Genomic DNA, 24,861 nt, shown 5'->3' on the forward strand with positions numbered 1-24,861 from the left:
GTAACTGCCTCTCTGAGCTTCATCTCCTGTTAGATATTAATCCCCACTTCCACCTGGCAGAGATGAGACTTAACTTGGTTTATTTTTATGAGTGTTTAACACACTTTCCCTTTCAAGAGAATATTTCTACTTGGTCCCCTAGATAAATAATGAAAACACCAAGACGCATAATATAATATGTGCTTTGCTTACTAATAGTTCCTCAAAATTGAGTAAATGCAGCACATCTGGATGAGCTAAAGGCATTGTTTAACTTCTATGGCGACCTGTCATTCTAAATTCTGCATTTCAGTTGCTTTTATCTGTCATATCCCCTGCTCAATCTCTCTAAATGAGGTTCACTTTTCACCGTGGTCTCAAAAGCAATTTCCCATGGTTTCTCACAGACCCCCAGACTCCAAACATTATTAAGATTTTTCCATATACATTATAAAACTCTCTACAGCCTAACAGTGAATCATCATAATTTTGTTATGCCAAATCTGTAGGTGATAGAAACAATAAAAAGGAAACCCAGAAAAGACTCACACTACGTTTTAGCAAATGATTTCTGACCAGTTTGACAGCTCTATAAAGTTTTAAAAATGTGTCCGTTCTTTTCTTTCCACATCCTTTATCATTGCTTTTTATCTTAAATAGTGAGTAAATATAGTGAATACACTCCTTGATCCTCTACCCTGCCTGTGCTTGGGTATATTAACCCTATCAATTTGTAAATAGGTAACAAGATTAAAGAGAATTGGATACTCTTTTACGCAAAAGATCCTGCGTGATACCACAACCCTAACAACCATTGTTTGCACTCTTGTGTTGGTTCCCTTCCAGACCCTATCTATATGAATAACTATTTTGAGTCTATAGGAGTAACACGGTAATCAATAGAATGTGCATATGTTTACTTGTGACTTCTTTACTGGACATAACATTGTATGTATGTTTTAAATTGTGTTATATTGATAATTGTCTTCTAAAATAGCTTTTAATTTCTTCGATTACTTTGACGCAATTCTGATGAAGTGCTAGGCAAAACATATTACCTGTATATCTCAGTTAAATGCACATTTATTTCACTAAAATAAATTTAATAGTTTACAGATATCTTTTTAAGATTTATTATATACTGCTGAAAAGCCTTTTCTCTTGTTGCTTATTTAAGCATTTATTTCTTAATACTCTTGTGCACAATTCTGTACTTTCCTTTTATGTAATAATTATATTAAACTTCCACATTCTCTGAAATACTTTTCCAATATTATTTGCTTTTTTAGCTGTGTCTGTTATCTTAGAACCATTTTATATTTTAAGTAGTTGATCAGGATTCTTTTAATTTTTAGTGACTCTTAGAAACAATAGTTTAATTTTATTTTGCCTACAACTTGTGTTAAATCTAAGACACTAAAGGACAAATGGCAGAATAGAGGGAACTAGGAGTTGCTATATCAAAATATCTTAATATCTAAGAAATGTGTTGAAACTAATGGCATAATTGAGTTCTTTTATTTTCTATTTTGAATTGCTACTTAATGATATCACTTCAGATATGGGTAACTGAAGACATTATTACTTCCTTACTACAATTCAAGAAGTCATTTATATAAACTGATATTTGCATAAGCTTATGCTAATTAAAATTATTGCTTTAAGCCAAAGGAGTCCCACTTAATGAGTGCCATTGTTTGGCGGAACACTAACATATCTCTCTTTGCAGTAGCCCATACAGAAAAACTGTGCCCATGCAAAAGCCTAAAGAACTCTATCCTATAGAATATTCCCACACCACCCCCCCATCCCCAAAGCCAGGCTATGCATCTTAAATATACCCCCTGGCTAATGATATTTGTTAACTTTAAAAATAAACTGTCAGTCCTTTTACTATTAAAAGAATTGCAATTTGGGACACACAAGCCATGGAAAAACTGCAGCAAGTCCTGAGACCAAAGGAGAGGAATTATCTTCTATAGAGGAGATGGGGGTCGTTGGGAGAGTCTACCATGACCAAAGTTTCCATTGGACTAAACTGGGAGTTTGAACCATAAAGGCTTCTCATTGGCTGAAAAGGAAACTGGAGCCCAGAAATGCAAAATTATATTTCCCAAATCATCATTGATGACTACCTAAGGTGAGCCACATGTCCATAATATCCATATCACAACAACACTAATAAAACATTTCTCCAGAATGCCTGGCTGGCTCAGTGGGTTAAGCGTTGGACTCTTGGTTTTGGCTCAGGTCATGATGTCGTGATTCATGAGTGTGAGCCCTGGGTCAGCCTCCATGCTGACAGCACAGAGCCTGTTGAAATTCTCTCTCTCTCTCTTTCCCATTCTCTCTGCCTCTCACCCCCTCTCTCTAAGTAGATGAATAAAGACACACTAAAAAAAGATAAAACCCTTCTCCATACCCTCAAGATATACCCAAGAGGATAGAGATGCCTTGCAGAGTTTCCAGGAACTATTTATAGAATCACCCATAATTTGAATGAGTTTATACAGGAAATATCAGGGATCTACTGGGCAACATTTAAGAACATAAGTTTATCATATATTTCCTGAGTATTATTTCTTTCATTCGATTCATTTAATATCATTTTTATCAAACAAGTTTCTTTTCATTTTTGTTTTTATTTTATTTTTTTAATTTTTGAGAGAGGGAGAGAGAGAGCATGAGCAGGGGAGAGTGGCAGAGGGAGAGAGGGTAGAGGAGAGAAAGAGAGAGACAGAGACAGAAAGTCTTAAGTGGGCTCTAGGCTCAGTGTGGAGCCTGATGTGGGGCTTGATCCCACAACGCTGGGACTATGACCTGAGCTGAAATCAAGAGTCTGTTGCTCAACTGACTGAACCTCCCAGGTGCCCCAAACAAGTTTCTTTTCTAATTGTCTAGAATGGTATTAATCCATTGGTGGTGGTGACCTGAGAATTTCTCCTTTAACTAAACACTGTATCTCTTCCCATCAACACATAAACACATACACTTCCTCCTGTGAATTTTTTTTAAAATATCTCTGCTTCTTCCTTTTTTCCGTATCCTGACCCTTCATCCTCATCTACCGTCATTCTCGCCAGCCACAGAGCATCCCCAGCCTCTGCATCCACCTGGTCCTTATCCCACTTTCTTTCCCAAGAAGAGCTGGATTAGGAAATTCATCAATTTATGATTATAATAAATTCTTGGAGGTCTCTGTGTCTTAGCCAGTTTGGACTGTGACAACAATGCCATAGACTGGGTGACTTAAACAACAAATATTTATTTCTCATAGTTCTGGAGGCTGGAAGTCTGAGATCAGAGTGCCAGCTGGTAAGGTTCTGGTGAAAGCCTTCTTCCTGGTCAACTTCTTATGGTGTCTACACATAGCAAAGAGACATCATCTCTCTAGTGTCTCCCCTTATAAGGCTTTCATGACATAATAATTTAATTACTGCCCAGGATGGCTATTCTTATCTCTTGCTTTTTTCTCTCTGGTAAGCTAGCTGAACTCTGGTTGAGCTTTTTACTCTTAAGTGCATGTCACCAAAATGTCCATTGTTGCTAAGAGCACACTTAGGCATGAAATCTCCCATCTTCTGTTTCAAATAATGTTAGGTCCTGGAGAGAGCTTCAGATCTCTATTTTTTTTTTTTTTTTTTTTTTTTTTTGCACTGCCTCTCCGCTTTGATCAGAAGGTGTGAGCTCCTGCACTAGAGCTGGGTAGGAGGACAGTAGTTTGTTTCTTTGAAGTGATACCCTTGATTTATGACCAGAGAACTGAGATGGGACAGTATCCTCTGTTCTTCTTGGCTTGCCTCTCCCAGTATGGAACGCCTGTTGTATGAGTGAGCTTTGACAAGGGCAGTAAGAGAAAATTCTTGGTTTGCCCCTGCTATGGTTAACTTCTGCCCTATAAATGGGGGATGGGTGAAGAAGGGAACCCTCAACTTTTTGGCCGTACTGAAACTTGGAGCTGGGTGTGGGGGATGAAAACTGCTGGCAGACCGCCCTTTTCAGTGAAATAGTCTATGCCTTGCCGGGGGGTTGAGGTAAAGGGAACCCTTTTTCTTGACCATATTTGGCTAAATTAGAGCTTCTGTTACCATGTAGAGTTGGGAACAGATTAAGGAGAAAACAGGTAACACTGACTCTCAATCTTCTTACTGAGATACAGATTTTCTTGAATGCATACCATTTTCTTCTGATGTATACCCTCAGAAACATTTCCAGAGACTTTATTTAAAAAACAAAACAGTTTTTTTTTTTTTTAACCAATTATGGCTGTTTTTTGGACAGTGGGTCCATGGAGTTTCTCATGCCACCATTCTGGAAGTTGCCCCTCTTTTCTTCCCCAAGAAGACCAATATCCTGAAGTTGTGTGCCCATTCAGTTTGTATGTTATAATTTATCAAATAGGTTAGAAGTGTGGGATGTCTGGTCTGTAATTCAGTTATGCTGCTGGAATCAGTTTGTGTTTTCAGTTATGTCAGGCTGCCGAAGCTGGGTTAGTGCCAGCATCTTTGAATTACCTAACTTTCTCAGGAAGTCCTTAGAATATTAGAGCAGGGAAAGATGTTAAACGTTAATTAATTTGACTGATTGGTTCTTGTAGCAATAAGGTATGAGAGTTTTAGTGACTTAGGATTAAAAGCTAGGTCTCTAAATTTCCTTTCCATCTTGAGCCCTGTCTCTTATATTTTCCATTAGGATATTTCTCATCTTTTCAATAATATTACAAAGCTGAGGATAAAATTATGCCTTAAACACGTAAATAATTCCTTACTCATTACTCTCCATCAAACACCTAACATGTATCTTTAACTCAAAAGGTTCTCAATCCATCTTGGTCAATTTGCTAAAACTCCAAAAGTCACCGGGATAAGTATTACATGCTGATTCCCAACTGCCACATAGATACTTATCATATGCATGTAGTTTTGGTTTTACAGGATTAAATGCAACAGATAGAATTTGATAATATGAAACACACAAGGGAACACACAAGGAGAACATTTCCCCAAATCCATTGGGTTGGAAAACAAAAGCGGCTGAGTTTTACGAGTTTTTGAAACCAGTGGGGCTTAAAGCCTGGAGTTTTGAAGGTTGGCAGGCTTGGTTGGAATGGATCCCAGAGAGTACTGTCTTCCCTGCTCCTGGAGAAAGGGCAGGCAGCAGCCTGGGGGCAGACAGCATGGAAGTGGTGATCTGAGGAACACCTGGGATGCATTGTGGGGAGATTGTTCTCTCATCTCAAAGGGTATCTCTGGGAAGCAGTGTTCACAACTGTGCCTCTCCAGGAACAGAGGAACTGGTGGGTGCCATTTCCCTCCCCTGTCCCTTACTATAAATGCAGAGCCACTGCTGGGAGGCAGTGCAGTGTAGTGCAGACACTGGCTAACTACCTTGCTTACACCAAGGTTCACCCCACTGTGCTCTGCTAGGACTGCCCTTCTCAGTCTGCCTTGGTCCTGGTGTGGTGGGCCCCTCTCCCAAGGGACCAACAGAAGGCCCTGCCCACACCATGTCTCTAAAGTCTGGAGTTTTAAAAGCCAGCAGACTTGGCTTGGATAGAGTCAAGAGGGCACTGTGCTGCTCCTGTAGAGAAGGCAGACAAATTACCCAGGGGCAGAAAACATGGAATCAGTGACCTGAAAAGCATCTGGGGAACACCGTGTAGGGGATAGATTATTCACTATTCTAGGAGCACTTCTCCAATGAGCAGTGTTCATGAAGACACCTCTCTGGGAACAAAATTGCTGGTTGGCACCATTTTCCTCCCCCACACCTCAGCATAAACACAGAGCCACCTGAAGGAAACAGTTCAGTTTGGACACTAGCTTGCTTACACAAAACTCCGATCCCTTGGTGCTCTGGTGAGACTGCCCTTCTTGGCCAAACTTGCACAGTCCCAGTGTAGAGGGCCCCTTCCCCACAAGACCAGCACAAAACCCTGCCCACACTACATCTCTTGACCAGAGAGTCTGCAAGGCCTCAGTTTGGGTGGAGTTGGTGTCAGGTCTCATTTCACAAGTAGAGCAGAGCATACTAAGTTTAAACTCACCACATTCAGGCCAGGGACCAAACACTGCACACAGCAGGCAAGGGGAGCCTTTGTAGATGACTGGCCTGAAGGATAGAGCAGCCAAAACAACAGCAGAGTGCACACACCAGAGATATCTCCTGAAGCACCAGGCCTGGGGCATGACTTCTTCTCCATAAAGCCATTACTTTCAGGATCAGGAGACATAACTGCCTTTCCTAACACAGAGAAGAAGGCAGAGACTTAGACAAAATGCCAAGACAGAGGAATTTCTCCCAAATGAAAGAACAAGATAAGGCCATAGCCATAGATCTAAGCAAAACAGATAAAAGTAACATGCCTAATGGACAATTTGAAGCAACAATCAAAAGGATACTCACTGGGCTTGAGAAAAGAATAGAAGACATCAGTGAGACCCTTATCACAGAGATAAAAGAGTTAAAGAAGAGTCCATCAGAAATGAAGAATACAATACATGAGATTGTAAACAGGTTTGATGCAATGAACAGCAGGCTGGAAGAAGCAAAGGAATGAATCAGGGACCTAAAAGACAATATACTGGAATATAATGAAGCTGAAAAAAATAGAGAAAGAAAAATTACAGAGCACAATAATGGACTTAGGAAACTCAGTGAATCCATGAAATGTAATAACCTTTGTATTATAGGAATCCCAGAAGATGAGAAAGAAAAGGGGGTAGAAAATTTATTTCAAGAAATAATAGTAGAAAAGTTTAATCTGGGGAAGGAAACAGACATCCAGATCAATGAGGCACAGATAACTCCCATCAAAATCAATGAAAGCATGTTAACACCAAGACATTGTAATTAAATTTGAAAAATACAGTGATAAAAAAAAAAAAAAAAAAAAACAACTTAAAAGCAGCAAGACAAAAAAAGTCCTGAAGTTACAAGGAAAAAGCCCATAAAGCTAGTTGGAGGTTTCTCAATAGAAACTTGGCAAACAAGAAGGGAGTGGCATGATATACTCAACATGCTGTATGGGAAATATCTGGAGCCAAGAATACTCTATCCAGTAAGGCTATCATTCAGAATAGGAGAGACAAAGAGTTTCCCAGACACGCAACAACAACAAAAACAAAACAAAACAAAACAACAACTAAAGGAATTCATGACCGCTAAACCAGCCCTGCAAGAAATATTAAAGGGGACTCTTTGAGAGCAAAAGAGAGACCAAAAGTGACAAAGGCAAGAAAAGATCAGAGAAAATTTCCAGAAACAATGGCAAAACAAGTAATAAAAGGGCAATAAATACATATCTATCAATGATTACTTTGAATATAAACACCCCAATTAAAAGACATAGAGTGTCAGAACGGGTTAAAACAAAACAAAATAAAACAAAACAGAATAAAGCAAAACAAACAAAAAAACCCAAGACCAATCTATATGCTACCTACAGGAGACTCATTTTAGACCCTGGACACCCTCAGGTTGAAAGTGAGGGGGTGGAGAAACATTTATCACACAAATGGTTAGAGTCAGAGTATCCATACTTATATTGGACAAATTAGACCTTTTTCTCCTTGTATTGTTTTTATCCTGCTTTGGTCTCAGGATAGTACTGGCCTCGTAGAATGATTTTGAATGTGTTCCTTCTATTCCATTATTTGTGAAATTTTAATAAAGATTGTCATTATTATTTTTTAATGTTTTGTAGAATTCCCCAATGAAACTATGTGATCTTGGGCTTTTCTGTGCTGGAGATTTTTTTTTAATCTTTATTTATTTTTGAGAGAGAGGGAGAGAGAGAGAGAGCAAGTGGGGGAGGAAAAGAGAGAGGGAGACAGAATCTGAAGCAGGCTCCAGACTCCAAGCTGTCATTGTGCTGGGAGATTTTTGGTTCCTAATTCAACTTTCATTCTTATTATTGGTCTAAGAAGATTTCCCATTTCTTGGATTCAAGATTCATGATTCAGTTGTGGTAACTTGTGCATTTTTAGAAAAAAATTTTTTTCCAAAATATCTGATTTGTTAGTATATAATGGTTTATAGTAATTGTTATTGCATTATATACTTCTGTGGTTATCTCTTGTATTATGTTTCTCTCTTCTTTTTTTCTTAGTTAATACAGTTTTTTCTTGTTTTTTAAAATTTTTTTTAACGTTTATTTATTTTTGAGACAGAGAGAGAGACAGAGTATGAACGGGGGAGGGTCAGAGAGAGAGGGAGACACAGAATCTGAAACAGGCTCCAGGCTCTGAGCTGTCAGCACAGAGCCGGACGCGGGGCTCGAACTCACTGGTCGCGAGATCATGACCTGAGCCGAAGTCGGACGCTCAACCAACTGAGCCACTCAGGCGCCCCAATACAGTTTTTTCTTAATGTTTATTTATTTTTGAGAGACAGAGAGAGAGAGAGCAAGCACGAGCGGGGTACAGGCAGAGAGAGAGGGAGACAGAGCGTGAGCAGGGGAGAGGTAGGAAGAGAGGGAGACACAGAATCTGAAGCAGGCTCCAGGCTCTGAGATGTCAGCACAGAGCCCGATGCAGGGCTCAAACCCATGAACTGTGAGATCATGACCTGAGCTGAAGTTGGATGCCTAACCGACTGGCCCCCCAGGTGCCCCTTAGCTAATGTAGTTAAAGCAAATTTTGCTTTAAAACAAAGCCAATATTGTTTATTTTTGTTTTTTAGAAAACTGGCCATTACTTTCAATGTTATGTTAATGTTTATTCTGGTCTCTATTTTATTTATTTTTGATTTTTTAAATTTCCTTTCTCTACTAAATTTCAGCTAAGTTTCTTCTCTTTCTAGTTTCTTGTGATGTAATGTTGTTTATTTGAACTTTTTTTCTTAATACAAGCATTTATAGCATAAAATTCACTCTAACATCTGATTTTGCTGCATCCCATAGGTTTTGGAATATTGTGGGGTTTTTTTTTTTGAGGCATATTCTGGTTTGCTGTTTGATTTCTTATTTAGCCCATTGTTTGTGCAGTAGTGTGTTGTTTAATATTTACATATTAAATATTTAATATTTATATTGTAGTTCTCCAGCTTTTTTTTTTTTTTTTACTGTTGATCTTCAGTTTTGTACCATTGTGGTTGGAAAATGTGCTTGGTATGATTTCAGTCTTCTTAAGTGTGTAATATTTGTTATGTCTTTTTGTATGTGATTTAACTAGGGGATTCTTCTGTGTGTACTTGAAGAAATGTGTATTCTATTTTTCTTGGGTGGAATGTTTTATATATATCTTTCAGAACCGTGTATTCTGAAGTATACTTCAAGTAAAAAATGTTCTTGTTGAAAAAAATAATTTTAACTGAGGGTACTTGTTTAAAATAAAGCATATCAGAGGGGAGGTGAGTGTGGTGCATTAAGAGTACACTATGATGAGCACTGAGTAATGATATCTAGAATTGCTGAATCACTATCTTGTATACCTAAAACTAATATAACACTGTATGTTAACTTTACTGAAATTAAAATAAAAAAACTTAATAAAAAAGCAGATACAAACTATACATTGTTATTTTTCTTGAATGTAGTCAGAGCAGTGATAGATTTTTTGGGGGGGATGGGTTGCTACTCAACTTTATGGAAACAAAAGATATAGGCAATGAAAAGACAAAACTTTTTGTCAAACAAGGTGAAGGGGTAGTAATTTCCTAGCCAATTTTTAAGAACCAATTCGTAGAGTGGGACACTAAAAACATAGACTTGGTACATTTTTCAGGGAATTTCTAAGAACAGTTGCTCTTGTACTCTGGGTATATATTGTGTATAAATCTATTTTATATTTTCCAAGGGACATGGGAAGTAATATCAAACTGACATTTAACTATTATAAAATAAAATTAAAAAAAGTATTTCTAGTTGCTACAGAAGGAATACTATGAATTCAAAAGGAATTGAGAAAGATATGTTATATAACCTTTTGTGATTGATGGTCAGTATGGCTATACTGAAGGTTTTCAGTAGGTAGGATAAAGCAACACTCTAAAAGGTAACTAACTCTTGGGTGTATCTTACAAAAAGTATATATCCATTATTTTTAGTGTATATATATATATATATATATATATATATATGACAAACATAGCTGCAAGTTAATTGCCTTGAAGTTGAAAAATGCTTTAAAATGTTGAAATGATTTAAGTTGAAAATGATTTAAAAGTTTAAATCATTTGTATTTTTATTCAAATCTGTAAAAGAATATAGCTAAGCACCCCCTCCCTTCCTTCAATTTATGAAGCCTAGAAACAATAATATACTACAGATGTCAGACATCTGGACTGAAATCACTCTGGTGTGGTAAGAAGATATGTGGTATTAAATTTTTGCCTAAAAGCAATTCCTGCTATTGTTATTTAGGGGGAACAAAAAGTATTGGCACAGAAATGATTCTTATTAAAAATGAACCCTTTGAGTAATGTTACTCCCCTCTTTGTCATATCTGAAATAAAGGCAAAGTATTTTTCTATCATTTTAAAACTCTATGTGATGAACTGGTTTCTGCTTAACCTGACTTTCTCTAGTTCCTGTCTTCCTCATCCACTACCACAGGGCTCTTTCTGTTACACTAACATGTCCTTAGAATCTTTATGCTTTCTGGAATATTCTTCCCCCAATCTTTGCAAAGCTAACATATTGTCACTCAGAACTGTAAAAATGAAGAATTCACCACTATATCATCTTTAACCCACTGGCAATTTTTCTTATTACTTATTTGGTTGTTTAGTTTATTGTCTGTCTCTGTCCCCACTGACCTGTCCACTAGAGTATAAACTCCTTGATAAGAGCTTTTTTTTCCATTCATATTCCTTCTCTAATATCACAGAAATATGCCTGCCATATAAGAGGATTAATAAATGTTTATTGTAACAATGTATCAGTACAACTTGATGCTAGAAAGCACACAGATGAAGTCCAGCAGAAAAATCTCAGAGACTATCAGCCATAACATATTAGAACTGGAACTGTTCTTAGAGACCAGAATCTTGGTCCTACAAATGAGCCTGACAGTTCAGACTCATACTTGATGTCACACGCTCAAAGGGTCAGAGAACCAAATATATTGTCATACCAAACTTCTTCCCTGCTCATCCTCCCAAGTGTAGAAACTACTGAATTCCTTTTTGTAGAAATAATATGCTGAGTTCCACTGGCCAGAGGAGTAGACAAAGATTTAGAAGATCATTGGACTGATTATTTTGTTTTGCAAATAATTTTACTATGAGGAAAAAAATAAGGATTTAGAAATTAATAAAAGGGAAAGGTTAATATTGTGTTAAGGGAAACATTTTTAAAAAGTTATAAAATTATAGTGGCTGTGCTTAAAAAATAAAAGGGATAAGATATAACGGAGACTTTGGAAATGAAGTAGAATAAATTCCTTGAAATTGGCAGAGGACTGCAGGAAGCTGTGTTAACCAAACCTGATGTAGCATTTTGGGTAGAGGATGAATTTGGACAGGTTGTTTTTAATCAGATGATGGAAGACTTTTGAGAAGAGTTACGTGCTTAACATGTATTCAGATGATAACATGATTAGGAAAAAAAAAATCATGGAAATTGAAAAAGTATAACATGATTCATTTAAAAAAGAAAGAGTGAGCACTCATCTTTGACCCCCTTCTATTACGATACGTTTCAAAGTGGTTGTGGGGCTCTGCAGCATAGCTATGGATGTTCTACCAATAAATGCCCATCTCTGCCACTGGTAGGCATGGGAAACAAATTTTTTTAAGTTCCCCAGGCAGATTCTAATAACTCTTGCTTTTCCTTCCTAATGAAAATGTGTGCTCTTTCAAACGTATTTCCTTAGAGAAAATGATGTAACATTTTATGGACTGGGTTTATATTTACAGAATGACTCCTACTCTAAAGCTATTTGATTACTAGAAAGGATAGGATATAAATAAAATATTTAAATAATAAATGCACCCAAAGATATACATTTGTGAAACCTTGTTGATTTTAAAAACATAATTACTCAAGAAGCAAAATAAAATAAAAATATAAAACATAATTACTAACATTGATGTCTAAAAAAAATCGTATGTAATTTTAAAAATACTAAAGGTCATTGACCAGTTGTGTACCTACAGGAAAAAAGTCTGCTTCACAATTTGCATTTCTATAGTTGTAATGAATAATATTTAAAGGATGAAAATGGCATTTAAAAGATTAAAAAATTCTACTTCTTGTTCTTAGCTCTTTCCATGGGTCTTAGAGTTTGTAGTTTTTTCTCTACAGATATATAATTGGTAATTATCTTTTATTTGAATACATAAGGCTATTATTCATAGATATTGTGATTTATTCACATATTTCATGAAAATCCATGTATTAAAAATGGTTTTCTCTTGAACACTGAAGGCTTGCTGTTTATGAATTTCTCATAGAGATGCTAGTTTATGGTATCTTCATGGTCTGCTTCAGAGATTATAGGAAGAAGTTTACAGCCCCAAAATTTGTTGAAAGGAAAGAATAGGAATTGATCTCCTTTTGGAAATCAAACCCAGTTATCACAATATTCTCCTCTTTTCACAGCTGTAGCATCTCGTTTCAGAGAGAGAGACAGAGAGATAGAGAGAATGGAGCTATTGGTTATTAATTGCTGCATATGAAAAAGTTTATTCTTAATTACATAGCTCAAAACATAACAATTTATTTGCTCATGAATCTGTACTATTGGCAAGACTCAGTCTGGATGGTTTGTTCCATGTCCTGTCGACTGGGGGAGATTTGACTTGGAGTATCCAAGAAAGTTCCATTCACTTGTTTTGTTTTGTCTCCACTGGGGTGGCTGGAATGTCCAGGAGCTGTTCTTTCACCACCCCTCACTTTAAGATTCTCTATGCCCTTCTTTCCATCACAGTAGTTGGACAACTTTCCTGATGGCTGAGGACACTAAGAGAGCAAAAGTGGAAGCAACTGTACCTCTTAAGTATATTATCACTTCTGCCACACTCTATAGTTCAAAGCAGGTAGTGAGGCTAGCTCAGGGTGAAAAAGGAATAAATGGATTCTGTTTCTCCATAGTAGAAGCCAATATAAATGTCCGGGGATGCAAGGCCCCATTACTGCCTATCTTTGCAAACCATGTAAGAGAGAAGATAAAGACAAACGAAACCAAACCTTGTAAAAATGTTGTTTCTCCTGCAATGTCATCCTAGTTAATTAATGTCTCCTTCATTCATTAAGTCATGCAGTACTGGAGTCAAATTACTTCTGCCTCTCTGTCTTTCCTATTATACAAAATCTTCAGGATACCTCTGTAATTCTGTACACACACGCCCCTTCCCTATCTCGTCTCTACTCTAAGCGTGGCCCAGCCATCATCCTTCTTCTGACTTATTGAACTAGTTTTTCTCTATCCCTCCTCCTTCCTTCACAACATCCTTCACACTATTACAGTCATCTTTTTTCAAACACAAAATGTCGTTACTTCCCTCCTTTTAAGCCTTTAATAGTTCCATATTGCATAAACTGTGAAATCTAAATTTCTTATCATTTCATATAAGGTAATCTCTAATCTGTCTCTTGGCTGCTATCAATCTTTGGTCCTAGCTATTTCCTTACAAATATACAACTTACATTCTAATCATACTGATCTATTCACAGTTCCCCAAATGCACCATATTCATGTTTTATCTCTTTTTATACACATTCCCCTCTCCCTGGAAAGTTATTCCCCTTCATTTACTTGAAAATACCTCACTTTGTAAGATTCAGCCCAAGGATTTCCTGTTCTCCAGAGCTATCCCTGACATACCCAAGCACAGCTGATGGGCTTTGCATCTGAACTTTTTCTGTACCAGGTACTTCTAGCACTTAACCTATTGATTTATACATGGTAGGTCTCAGTTAATATTCAACAAATTAATAAATGTGAATCGAGAAATCTAATGTATGATATGAATGACTACACATTGTATTCTTTCCAGGAAGAACAGATCCACATTGCAAAGGAAACCCAACATCTGAGACTAGACTAGTCCATATATGGAAGTTAACAAAATTGGGAAGAAACAGCGATTGCAGAACCCCTGATATATATATTCCATGAGGGCTTTTATGATCCAGGGTTATAAAATGGTGCTGTAGTTGAATGACTTTTAGCACATATTCAGAATCTTCTGGAGGTAACAAAGCAAGATGACAGCAGAAACTGATCACTGCAAAAGCTAATAGTAAGTCAAGAGTACAGACTTTAATGGTTGTCATTCTAGCCACTATTGGGAAATTTGTAAAACCTATTACATAGGTTTTATACATATATATTACATATATAAGGTGTTCATGAGACTAAAGATTGAATTCCTATTGCAATGTAATATCTTTTCTGAATGCATGCATTTAAAAAAGATGATGTGGGGCACCTGGGTGGCTCAGTTGGTGAAAGGTCCGACTTTGGCTCTGTGCTGACAATGCAGAGCCTGCTTGGGATTCTCTCTCTCTCCATCTCTCTCTCCCCCTCCCCAGCTTGTGTGCTCGCTCTCAAAATAAAGAAAGTTTACTTACTTATTTAATTAATTAATCAGATGATGATGCAAAATAGCAATCAAGTATTAAATTGTAAAAATGTACTTAATAAAAACAAGAAGTTTTCCCATATCAAAGCACATAAACCTTGCTAAATCTTGAAATGCTAGTGACAAGAAGCAACATGGATATTTAAAAATAAGTTCAAGGGGCGCCTGGGTGGCTTACTCAGTTAAGCGTCTGACTTCAGCTCAGGCCATGATCTCACAGCTCATGAGTTCAAGCCCCATGTTGGGCCCTGTGCTGACAGCTCAGAGCCTGGAGCCTACTTCAAATTCTGTCTCTGTCTCTCTCTGTCCATCTCTCTCTCTCTCTCTCTCTTTTTCTCTCTCTCGCTCTCTCTCTCTGCCTCAAATATAAATAAAACATTCAAAAAATTAAAAGAAAACATTTTTTTTAATTAAAAAATAAGTTCAGGCCACCAAGCAATATGTTGGCATAAGGAGTAGAGTCTGCCTTTTCTGGCAGTAACAGTGGCTTTATTTCTAATCTAAGATGAACTTTTTGTTGCCTGGGGCCAACTGTGTCTAGACGTGCTCTGGATATGAAGAAATCTGGACCCTGCAGATCCTGAAAATTTTAAGGTGTTGCTGAAATGCATGTTCTATGTAAAACATTTTCTCTGGGTGCTCCAGGAGCTGCTGCTTTATACTGTGCACATAAAAAGAAGGTATTGTTTTGTGGGATAGGAAGTGAGGAACTATTTCTCAAACAACTAGTTTGAACCATGCTTAATATTTCTGTTAACACTACTTTTTAAGAACTTGCAATAATTGCATGAGAGTATTGACACTAACTCTAGTTTAGAGATAAGAAATAGAAGCTCAGAAAGGTTAAAAAAAAAGTCCTGTGCAAAGTCACATATTAGTTAGATGCAGACAGAGATGGGAATTAAAGTCACCCCTTGATGCTCTTTAAGCTGGGTCACATAAGAAGTCCATCTAGGAATCAATCACACCACTGTAGCTTTTGCAGAGTAACAGCCTGGACTTCTGAAGTACAGAAAGTGAAAGTCTGATGGCTGTTTCTTAATAGTCATGTGAAGGTAATGTTTCAAAGAAACAATGATCAATTACTAAGACAGAAAATTATCAGTATCAGTTGCTTGCTGCCAAAAGCCCTAATGGAAAAATTATTATTTTTGTTTCCTGGATGACTAAAATGAAGTTATGGAGATTAAGTTTTGAATCAGTTAGGACAGGCAAACAAAGGCAACAAAAGCAAATTCCTCAATGATACTCTTCTTTTCTTCTGCTCTGCCTCATCTTCTTTCCAGGCACTGGGCTGACACAGGGATTACTATCTGAGAGACAGGAAACACTGGGCCTTCAAGCTCCAGTGAGCCAGTAAGGCTCTTGCCCCAAAGTGGCCCATATGATTCACGTTCCATTACCCAAACTGAATTGGCCAAACCCAGTCTCAGTGGGGATGGGAATGTAGCCCTCCCTCTCTACACAAAGCCAGAAGTGGAAATGAGTGACCAGAAATACAGTCTCCCACACATATCATTATCTAATTTCACATCATGCCAGTGAGTAAGCTGGATTTAAACTGAGGCCATTCAACTCCAGAGCCAATGCTTTTTAACATCTACACTTGCTCTCACATAGTAATAGCTACCACTCTATTTGTCAACCACTCTGCTAAACACAAGACCACTTTCTTAATGAATACCAAAGTGAAAAGCAGTGGGGTATGAAAAACATACCAGATAATAGATTAATACCTGGGTCTTACAGTCAAATTAGAATAGACGTTTTGAAAAGCAACATGGAGAAATGGTGTGCCAGTATAGAAGTAGGGGAACACACTTAGAACGATAACATATAGAAGTTGTAAAAGAAGATTTCGTTGTCTTTAAAATCAATCTACTCTTGGGGCGCCTGGGTGGCGCAGTCGGTTAAGCGTCCGACTTCAGCCAGGTCATGATCTCGCGGTCCGTGAGTTCGAGCCCTGCGTCAGGCTCTGGGCTGATTGCTCAGAGCCTGGAGCCTGTTTCCGATTCTGTGTCTCCCTCTCTCTCTGCCCCTCCCCCGTTCATGCTCTGTCTCTCTCTGTCCCAAAAATAAATAAACGTTGAAAAAAAAAATTAAAAAAAAATAAAATAAAATCAATCTACTCTAAGTTCTATGTCGTCCTATTGCCTCACCTAAGGTCTCACTCTAAGCCTATAACCCCAGGAGAGCTCTCAGTCCTCACCCAAACCCAGCTATCATGACATGGCATTTCTTTCACGTAATTAAACATTGGCTTTTCATCTTGAGTTCTTTCTGTCTTTGAGTTTATTAATCTGCATCTTGTTAAATTATTTTAACACAATGTACTCAGCCCCAAGCCTTTTACAGTTCTATCCTTCTTTTTGAGTACCTAGTGTTTGCTAGTTATAATTTTATTTTATTAAAAATTATACCAATTTATAAGTAATTATTTATAGAAATGATAATGATTCTGTTTTAAAAGCCAAAGCTATTATATATTATATTGTATTATATTATATTATATTATATATAATAATACAGCAACCACAACAGGCAGTGAACAATTACCTATTGCTTTTTGTGTATCAAGTACTGTTTTAGACACTATAGAGAATACATCACTTCATTCTTCCATAAACGACCTCATAAATATGTCTCATTATAGCCCTCAGTTCATAGGTGAGAGAGTAAAGGCACAGAGTCACATAGTTGGTAAATGATGGGTCCTGGCATTAGAAGCGTTCTACCTGTGAAGTTTGCAAATTTGACTCCTACGCTGAACTGCCTGCAAAGCTTGATAAAGCTCCTTCCTTGTCTTGAGGATGACCATCTTCTTGCTAATAAATCAATTGTCATACATCAAGGAGACAATGTAAAAACAAAAACGAGAAAGTGGAAAAAATCTATATGCACCATGGTGTTAATTAGCATATTAATTAGTTGTGTTACATTTGAAAGCACTGCCAAATAAATGGAAAAGTTAAAGTAATTAATGATGTCTAGTCTATGTAATCACACTATCTTCAAACGTGTTAAGTAGCACAACTGTATTCACTAAAAATACTTATGCTTTATTATTCAATGTACATTTTATTAACAGTCAACTTGTGCCAAGTATTGGTAATATATAGAGCAAGACAGACAAGAGCCATGCATTCTTGCACTGTCATTCTGGTTAGGAAGACAGAAAAGAAAAAACAACAGAGAAGTAATTAATCAAATTACCCAATCACAGATTATTACTATTATAGATAAAGAACGGGGTCCCAACTCATAGTGCCACATTAAATAAATACTTATAAAATACACATATATGCATTGAACTGAAAGCAATTCACAATACAAAATTTATCCTTTGCTTTTGGATTGTGGCATTATGCTGGATTTATTTTGCCTTTAAATTTTCTTTAATGTGGTTAATTAGGGAAAGAAAAACACCCCAACTGAAAAATAGGCAAAGGAAATGAAAAGCTAGTTCACAAAAGAATAAATTTAAATCAACAATTAACAAGAATAAATATTACTTCTTCAGGGAAAATTGCACTCACTTCCTGATTAGGTTAAGTCACTAACCTATGCATTTTCCTAATACTGCGCAACACTTATTATTATTTGTAATTATAAAGCCATTTTTCTGCCATTTTAATTTTTTTGTTGTTACTTTTTGTTATCCCATATTATATGTTTCTGGAGAGTAGGAACTATACCAGTTTATTCTCCACTGTATCTTAAGTTCCTATACAGTAACAGGGACATAGCAGGCAATCTGTAAATATTTGCTTAATAAATCAATAAAGTATTAGCATGTAAATTAAGTTAATGAATTCAAACTAATATATCACTTTTTCTCATCAGTCGAGAGGAATTAAAAATTTTAATAATCAGTATTGGTTTCTCATTGCTTGCATGAGAATAAATTCATAAAATATTTTCTGAAGGTAAAATAACAAAATGTTTCAAGGACCTTCAAAAAAGTTCTCTTTCAATTTTGCAATATCCTACATATGAAATCCTGCCAAAGAAAATAATAAAATTGTACACAAAGTTCAGATCTAAGACTTTAATGCAGAATGCTTATAATAGATAGACATTTCCTTGTAAATCTGCATATGACATTTGTTTTTTTTCTTCATGCCTGTTACGGACTGATTGTATCTCCTCAAAATTCATATGTTAAAATCCAAATTCCCAGGATACCTTACAAAGTGACTATACGTGGCGATTGGTCCTTTAAAGATATAATTTTAAATGAGGTCATTAGAGTGAGGTCCTAATCCAATAGGATCCGTGTCTTTATAAGAAAGGAAGAGACACTAAGGAATGCATGCACACAGAAAAGGCCATGTGGGGACACAGTGAGAAGATAGTCATCCGTAAGTCAAAAAGAGAGGCCTTAGAGCAACCAAACCTGTCAACACATTGATTTGGACTTCTAGCCTCTAGAGCTATAAGAAAACAGGTTTCTATTGTTTAAGCCACCCTGTCTATGGTAGTTTGTTATGACAGCCCTAGCAAACTAATACAATGAATTTTAAACAGATATATTTAATATTTTTATGATTTTGTTGTTTTAGCATTATAATATGTATTTAAAGTCTAGTATATAAGATAAGATAGAAAATGAACACCAAGTAGCCAGTATAAATCCTCTCAGAGAAGTATGGGTAGGCTACCATGGGAATGAAGAACTATGGGAATTCGGAGTGGGTAAATCAGAGAGACTGCACAGAGAAGACTTTTGGTGGGGTCTTGAAGACTGGGTAGAATAAGGATCTATGACTGACAGGGAGATAGACATAGATATAGTGGGAATAATTTTTTTAAGCAGTAAGACCAACTGAGTGTATATGTTATGGCCAGAAATCATGGGGCACAGAATAGAAACACTGAAATTTCAGACTGGCTGGAACAGAGGATGAGGAAATTTCCTTTGGAAAGGAAAGATGAGGACATGGTTTGGACTTGACTCAGTGGAGACAAGACCAACAGAGAGAAATGAACTTACCATGATAAAATCTGACCTTCAAACATATACTTCAGTAGAGGATTCTAAGTTTGGAAGGCAGAGACTCCTGTTAAAATAACAAGTTGATAGCTAATAAAATATTTCAGCTCAAAAATTAATGAGGAACTAAATTAGTGTTGTAGCAGATTGATAGGAAAGCTGCTAGGGGATTGGAGGGTGGCTCTTGGCCTGTGATTGAGTATAGGCAGATAGAGAAAGTAAAGCCAGCACATCTAGTCTGGGCTTTGGGGAGGCTGGTTCAGGTTGGTTTAAACAAATCCAAAATATTTTCATAAATTTAGGATCCAATTCTAGGGGTAGATCCAAAAGAAAAAATGGATCCATTTCAGAAATCCCCAGGAATGTTTGGCCGTTCTGATTATAATGTGCAAGGCTGTAGTAAGTCAATGATCCCATTGAAACAATTTGGAAAATATCTGGTTCATTTAAAAAAATCTTAGTCTTAAGCATCAAGATTTTGTCACAGATACCAGTGAGTAATAGATGAAGGATGATAAGTTATTTTCTTGGGGTATTTGCCAATACTGGACACAGACTCATAGTGGTCTTACTCAGACAAAGATCCTGTGCTTGGGGGAAAGAAACCAACAGCACTTTCAGTGGTTGCCAGTGGTGGGTGTGACTAATTTAAAATGAGGAGACTCACATATATATCTTGTTTACCTTAGAGGACATTTACTGAATGCCAGACTCCTGTAGGACACTAAAGGAGCCCTACAGCACACTACTCCTGTAGTGACTAATTTAAAATGAGGAGACTCACATATATCTCACTTACCCTAGAGGATATTTATTGAATGTCAGACTCTTATAGGGCACTGAAAGCCTCTAAATATCAGAGTAAAATCTCTATCTCCCAGTGCTTAGACAAACAAACAAACAAACAAAATACCTACATCAAACACACAGCTGGTTTCCACCTCTGGACATTTTTTTTTTTAAATTGTTTTTTTCAACGTTTATTTATTTTTGGGACAGGGAGAGACAGAGCATGAACGGGGGAGGGGCAGAGAGAGAGGGAGACACAGAATCGGAAACAGGCTCCAGGCTCTGAGCCATCAGCCCAGAGCCCGACGCGGGGCTCGAACTCATGGACTACGAGATCGTGACCTGGCTGAAGTCGGACGCTCAACCGACTGTGCCACCCAGGCGCCCCACCACCTCTGGACATTATAAGTTCTTAAAGCTATTTGGAGCACAAGACTTCAGAAATACAGAAAACACATCAGGAAGGCAGAATGAGATGCTCTGCTGTGTAGCCACATCCTGGCAGAGTCTGAGCCAAAGTTGATGATGGCTCAGTGAGACCGAAGAAATGACCCAGAGAGAGTAAGCAGGGCATAGGTTTATGGGGGGAGGGGGCGGGAATGGCAGACTAGACAAAGCATCCCCTTCTGGGATCTATATGCAACAAGCTTTCATAGTGTAGCTACCAGCCTAGCAATTATGTGTAGCCTTTTCCTTCCTTACACAGCCAGCATTTCAAGGAGATCAAGGGCTGTCATCCAAACATTCTTCATTACATAGGAGATGCTCTGTGTTAGTCATTCCCAGAATCCCTGACCTTGAATGCTAAACAAGTGTGTATTTCTACTTATCCTGCTTGATGGGGATATAGAGGGAGGATGAGATATGTACATTCTCAAGATAGTGATTAACAGAGGCATTCAGCATATGCTTGTAGGAAGCAGCCATCCCGCATGTACCATACATCTGCAAACTTGTGGTACTTAATTAATTTAGATCTTTTCTGAGAAAACTGGTAGCCCACTTATCAACATTGTATTTAACAATTCTGAAGCTATACAGTGAGAAGTTCTGGACAGCTGGATAACATCTCTGAAAGAAAGAGCTAGACCTCCCACAGATTTTAAGGATGAGAAGGAGGAGATTGCTAGGATCTCAAAGATATAGAATGGTTATGTCCTAGAGGCAAATCAGAGATTATCTACACCTTTATTGAAACTTCATCCCATGCCTGGTCCAGATTAATTATTTATAGTAGAGGAAAAAAGGAAGCCAGTACAGTTTTGTTTTACATGCACTATCTGGCATACAATGGCAAAAAATCACTAGATGTGTGAAAGGCAAGAATATATAACCAATAATTGAGAGTTCTATTGATTCAGATCTACAATTGATTCAGATATTGAAGTTGGTACAAAATGTAAAATGACTATAATTATTCTGTTAATAAATGTAGAGAACAAGTTGAACAATAAATGAACATGTGGAGAATTTCATGAAGGAATTGGAATATATTTTAAAAAGGAATCAAATAGATAATTTAGAAACAAAAGTGACCAGGATATCTGATACTAGGAAGCCAATGCATGTGTTTAATAGCAGATCAAACAAAGGAAAAACACAGGCTCAGTGAACTCGGAGACAGGTCATAGGAAAAAATATCCACAATCAAGCAAAGAGAGGAAAATAGAATGACCAAAACAACAGAGAATTCAAGACATGTGGAACACTTTCAAATAATCTAACAGGCATATAACTGGGGTTCCAGAAGGAGAGGAGAAGGAGTGAATTTCCAGAAACAATATTTGAGGAGGTAACAATTGAGAGTTTTCCAGAGCTAACGAAAGAGATTAACTCAACAATCCAAAAAATTCAATAAAACTCACAGGCATATAACAATAAATTACTGAGAACTAAAGACAAAAACAAAAATCTTAAAAAGTCAGAGGAAATCAAAGCTAATCATACCTTCAAAGGGACAACAATAAAAGTGATGATTAACTTCTCAAAAGAAAAACAAAAGTGATTCTTAAAGGCAAAGGAATGTCATCTATTGTTAGCCTGCTAAGAAAACACCATAGACTTGGTGGTTTAAGCAACAGAATTTATTTTCTTGCAGATCTGGAGGCTGGATGTCCAAATCAAAATGTTGGGAAGTTTGGCTTCTCTGAGGCTTCTCTCCTTGGCTTTCAGGAAACAAACAAACAAACAAACAAACAAACAAAAAAAAAACTAAGCAGCTAAAAGAAATTGATAAAGTCAATTCTATGATAATTATGTTCAATATAAATAAACAAAATACTTTAAATGAAATACTAAGATTGCCATAATGAATTGAGCAAAAATTATAAGGGATACTCTTAGATAGATAGATGATAGATGATAGATAGATAGATAGATAGATACTAGATATAGATAGATAGATACTAGATAGGTAGATAGATAGATGATAGTCAAAGGCAGATAAAACTTAAAAATTGAAAGTTAAAGAATAAAAAAAATTACTAGGCAAACTCAACCTGAATGGAAGGTGGTATAACCAGACTAAGTCACACAAAAGAGACTACAAAGGAAAAGTATTACTAGAGATAAAGAGGAATAGTCTATAATGATGGCCATCAATCTAGCACGAAGATATAATAAGTCTAAACTTGTATACATTCAAAATATAAGTTCAAAACACAAATAAACTATCAACATAACAAAGAAGGAAAACAGAAATCTGTGGCCATAAAGGGAATATTAACATGCTTTTCTCCATAGATGATAGAAGCAGCAGACAGAATGTCAGTCAAAATATAGGATATCTGAACAGCACTACTATCCAGTTTGACCTGAGTGGTATACAATTAATCAGGTCCTGGAAACGTATATAATATTGGGGGAGTAAAGAGGGAAAGGTGGGCTTTTTACACGTTATTAAAATATAATATTACATATTACATTTCCTAATCTGGAAGCTGGTCACAAGGATGCTCTGAACTTCATGCATGCATATGTTAATTCAGTATAAGGTAAAAAATTCACAAGGACTTCTATGTGTGATCTACTTTTAAAAAATATTCCTAGCCATATTCTTCAGTAGACCAAAATCTCTCTGGTACATGGTTAGTACCGTTTCCTTTACTTTACAATTCTTTTATTTAACTCTCCAAAGGCACTTAATGCTTGTATAATTATTCCTAATTTACAGTGATTCCTCATCTCACTGGTGGTAGAATTCCATTAATGCATACATTATACTACCTTCTCATCAAAATGTCCTTTTTAAAAATCTATTCCCTCACACTTAAATGAAACAGGAGGGCTACAAAGAAGCTGGTATTTTATGAAACAGTTACATATCTTGTCTAATCACAGAAGAAGAATTTTAGAAAACCAACAACAGCATTTGAGATGGGTGTATAATTCAATGTTTATGTAAGAAAACACTGTCAGAAGACTCAATGAGGTTAGAAAAGCCATATACGAACCCAAATCTTTACTACAAAGTTATATTCTTTTTACTTTCCTTTTTTTGATATAATAAAGTAATCATGCTTCTGAATTAATGATTAATAATGGCTTAATATATTAATATCTGAGTAGATATTGAGTAAAATTTCCATCTCAAACAGAATATTTGGTAATATATTATATATCAAATATATGTATGTATATACATTCCCAACACTTTGATTTGGACATCCAGCCTCCATATACATACATATATATACATATATATATGTATACATACATATATTCACATAACTCAATTAGTCCAATGAGTGCTCATCATGTGTCAGGTATCATCTTAGACACTGAAAGAACAGTGTGACATAAAACAGACAAAATATCCTGGGGGACAATCAGAATGTTTGCAGCAAATTCTTACTATTGTAGAGAAAAACCCCAGCAGCAAACTGTACTCAGAAATGAACAATTGGCAAAGGGGGCTACTAGGGGGACTGACAAAAGACTCTCATTCCCCTTGGGAATTCAACCCTACAGGAGAGGCTTGTGAACCTAGAGCTGGAGAGCCACTGTGCTAGGTTTGTATTCCATTCGTCCATTCCACCCATCCCCCACAAGTGTTAAAAGCAGTGTGGGTGCCTCACCTGAAGAGGAGAATGGATTGAAGAATTTCTCAGCTTAAAGGCAAGGGAATTAAAAGCAAAAATGAACTATTGGGACCTCATGAAGATAAAAATCTTCTGCACTGCAAAGGAAACAATCAACAAAACTAAAAGGCAACCGACAGAACGGGAAAAGATATTTGCAAATGACATATCAGACAAAGGGCTGGTATCCAAAATCTATAAAGAACTCACCAAACTCCACATCCGAAAAGCAAACAATCCAGTGAAGAAATGGGCAGAAAACATGAGTAGACACTTCTCTAAAGAAGACTTCTAGATGGCCAACAGGCACATGAAAAGATGCTCAACATCACTCCTCATCAGGGAAATACAAATCAAAACCACACTGAGATATCACCTCATGTCAGTCAGAGTGGCCAAAATGAACAAATCCGGAGACTAGATGCTGGAGAGGATGTGGAGAAACAGGAACCCTCTTGCACTATTGGTGGGAATGCAAACTGGTGCAGCTGC

The sequence above is a fragment of the Herpailurus yagouaroundi genome, unplaced genomic scaffold (genome assembly GCF_014898765.1).
Source record: "Herpailurus yagouaroundi ecotype Mexico unplaced genomic scaffold, PumYag 189, whole genome shotgun sequence".
Classification (NCBI taxonomy): domain Eukaryota; kingdom Metazoa; phylum Chordata; class Mammalia; order Carnivora; family Felidae; genus Herpailurus; species Herpailurus yagouaroundi.